Here is a 2,851-nt window from a genome sequence, read left to right as displayed (position 1 = left end):
AGTACAGAGCCTGAATGCCCTTGATGGTTCCCAGGTAAGAGTTCCTGTAAAACTGCTAATGACTTCCCTGCCCTGGGAAGGTTCTTCAGTGAGAAGTCACACTTTGCCTGCCAAGGTTCAACTCTAATTGGAAAAGTTCAGTGGATGGAGGGGGGCATTCATATTGCATCATAATTGAAGCTACCACTGGTCTTGCTCATTCTTCTACTATCTGGGACAAGTAGTTTAACCAAAGGAATAAATCCAACCATAAGTCTTCTTCAGCTGAGAGAATCGATGGGTCACATGCATGACACTTTCAGAAAGTCCTCCCACGTATCTTAAAAGGATGGCCACACTTCCAGAGACCGAGTCAAAGTAAGGAAGAATGAAAAATGGAAGGCAATTCTTGATCCAAAGTGCATTTAAACTCTCCCTGAAGTCTACTTTCTCCAGGAAGACTTTGAAGATGGTTGAAAGGTGACAGATTAGAGGGAAATGAATGGAAATGCACTGGGAATTTGCCTGAGAATCTGAATTCCTAGACCCTGAGTTCTAGCCATTTGGGGAGAGTATGTCTTTTTGGATGTGTCTGCTCTAGAATATAAATCTCATCTGAAATTCATTCACTTTCATTCATTTGTAGTCAAAATAAATCCTAGGGTCCCATGTGAACCTGTCTCAGAGCAGCATCCTTGTAAAAAAAACAACCACCTCATACTCCCTGTCATCTCATCTAAACTAATTACTTTGCATGTCACCACTTCCCAATAAAAGAGAAGAAAGGAAAGAGTAAAATGATCATACTTAGAAAGATCCATATAGCAACAGACTAGGAGGAGGCATTATTGAAGTTGAAATGAAAATTAGAGGGAGAAATTTTAGACTTGACCTAAGGAAGAGACTACAGAGAGAGGAGATGATTCACAAAGTCAAGTGGCAAAACAATCAGTCGAACAATCAGTAGAGGGTGAACCATAGGATGTATTTAGATGTTCAACTGTAACAACTGCCTGGATGGTGATTCCATTTTCATAAGGGAATACAGCAAGTTGAGGATTTGAGTGTCCAAGATGGTGAGTTTTGTTTAATTTGTCTTGTTAAATACCTTTAATTTGAGGTGTCCATAATGTATCCAGGCAAAAATGTAGGTGCGGATGGTGTGCTGAGGGTGATATTTAGCTTCTTTACTTTCCCATCCCTTCACTGCTAAGACCTCCCTTCAGAGAGAGACAACTCCTTCTCTCTTTGCCCCTCCCAGCAGTAGATGTATCTACACCCTTCCCAGAATCGAGCATCTGATAAGCTAGCTCAGGAAACTGATAGCTGATCTCACAGCTCCTATCCTTCCATGTTCCTTCCTGAAGATCTCTAAAACCTCCTCTTGCAGACCTTCTGAGGACCACAGAAGTCTGAAAGGGATGAGGCTACCCCATCTTCTTCCACCCTACTCCATGTCTCCTTCTCACCTTGCTGGCAAAGACACCTCCAGTCTTCTGCTGTCTCTCTAGACAGAATCAAGCTCAGATCTCTGTGACACCAACCAAGAAGTCCCCTAGTACTCCAGCCCCAGCCTCCTATCCCCAGTCTTCTTTGAAAACTGACTAGATCTAGAAGCAAATGGACTCCACTGGGGTTACACCTGTCCCACATTATGAGAGGGCAGTCAGTCATGGGCACTGGGAATGCCTCCCTGCTCTCCCAAGTGAGGAACTCCTGGCATCCCTGTTGAGTGCCCCCTGTCCTTCCATTTCAGAGAGGAAGCCCAAATCCAGGGTTTTGTTTTTGGTCAACTGCCAGCTAAGCCTTTCAAGCCACATTGCTTTCCTTTCAACCCACAGTGTTAAGTTCCCAAAGACCCAACTAAAATATGGATGATTTAATGGGGTAACCATGGGCCTTGAAGAGCTGTTTCTAAGTTATGATTATTACAGCATTGGCTTCCTAGGCTGGGGGGCTTACCCATATTTCATTTTCTGCTTTTTCTTCAAAGCAGTTTCTCATCTAGGACTTTCAAACAACTTGCTCCAGTGTTAGCTACAACCAACAGACACCAAACCCACCTCCTCCCAGCCCTCTCTCCAAAGAGTCCCCTAGAAAGTGTTCAATGTCTTCATCCTGCACCTAAATGGTGGCATTATGCTCCCTATGGTCCTTTCCTCCTCTGTCATTCAGTGTCCAGCAGCCTTTTAAATGAATGATCGTCTTGTGTCTCTCCCTGCCAGATCTGCTGGTCAATAAGAGGCTCCTCCTACCCTAACCTCCACCAGTGTCCCTGCTTCATACCAATGACACACACCTCTTCTGCCTCCTGTCCTCCATATTCAGACCCTGCCATGCTAATCCCCATTAAACTAAGAAACCCAGGCACTACGTAGACACTGCCCTTACTCTCATTTTACAGATGAGAAACTGAGATACAGAGAGGTCCAACAGCTAATATGGACGGAGCCTGGGTATTCGCAGCTAGACTTCTCTCTTCCCTCCCCCTCCCCCATCCATCCTGCCAAGTGACCTTTCCCACCCTCCAGCACTTGAGCTCTCCCTCCCCAGCTCCAGGCCGCTTATTTGGAGTAGTAGTAGAAAGATTTATTCTGACATTTGATGTAGAGTAAAGTAACAGAGTGGAAGTTGTTATGTAGATCACTGTGTCGTGCGCAGGGTCTCAGGGCTATAACCACACAGTCTCTTCTTCCGGCGCCCATAATACCCAGTTTCGGCCTCAGTCCATACCAGGTTTCTGACCCCTTCCGGGGCTCTCTCCACGCCTTCGCAATGGGCAGGAGAAGCGTTTGAGACGCTGCTCTGGCCTGTGGTCTGAAAGATAAAAAGGAGGTGCGGCAGATTAATCCAGGCAGTCTCAGAAGGCGAC

The sequence above is a fragment of the Sciurus carolinensis genome, chromosome 2 (assembly GCF_902686445.1).
Source record: "Sciurus carolinensis chromosome 2, mSciCar1.2, whole genome shotgun sequence".
NCBI classification, from domain to species: Eukaryota; Metazoa; Chordata; class Mammalia; order Rodentia; family Sciuridae; genus Sciurus; species Sciurus carolinensis.
Note: the sequence above shows the minus strand (reverse complement) of the source record.